The 513-nt window shown below is 41.3% G+C and overlaps 1 non-coding gene across 1 annotated transcript; it reads left to right on the top strand.

Annotated features, from left to right (window-relative positions):
* The first annotated feature begins 83 nt into the window (after window positions 1-83).
* trnal-aag lies at window positions 84-165 on the top strand. Its single transcript has one exon. It is a non-coding gene; the product is annotated as a tRNA-Leu (tRNA).
* The last annotated feature ends 348 nt before the right edge of the window (window positions 166-513 follow it).

Genomic DNA, 513 nt, shown 5'->3' with positions numbered 1-513 from the left:
TTTTTTTTTCCCAATAACATTAACAAGCATACCATTAGTTACGATGCCGGTGTTTGTCACGATGTGGAAAAGTAGTACATGCAGGTAGTGTGGGCGAGTGGTCTAAGGCGCTGGATTAAGGCTCCAGTCTCTCTGGAGTCGTGGGTTGAAATCCCACCACTGCCATTTGCATGTATTACATAGCTGGAAGGCAACCAATGTGATCTCTTACAGCTGTGTCATTTGGGCTGAAGGTTATGATAGATAAGAAACTACAATCATCCATCAATCACCTTGCTGAGATTGTTCCTTGTTAACCTGAGGTTCTACAATTGGTGAAACCTTCCTTGTCGATTTGGAGTAAAAAATCAACATAATCGTGGACTCCATATTGATCAACATAATTTTGCAGCCCAAAGAGATCTAACATTTTATCAAACCAGTTTGGGCAAGTAAACTTTCTGCTGACTTCTTGTTAAAAAAGCAAGTAACAGCACTCAAAGAAAGCTACTGCGATGGCTGGGAATCGAACCC

This window comes from Etheostoma cragini, unplaced genomic scaffold, assembly GCF_013103735.1.
Source record: "Etheostoma cragini isolate CJK2018 unplaced genomic scaffold, CSU_Ecrag_1.0 ScbMSFa_2017, whole genome shotgun sequence".
NCBI lineage: Eukaryota > Metazoa > Chordata > Actinopteri > Perciformes > Percidae > Etheostoma > Etheostoma cragini.
The sequence above is the reverse complement of the archived record's forward strand: the minus strand, read 5'-3'. Positions and strand labels throughout refer to the sequence as shown.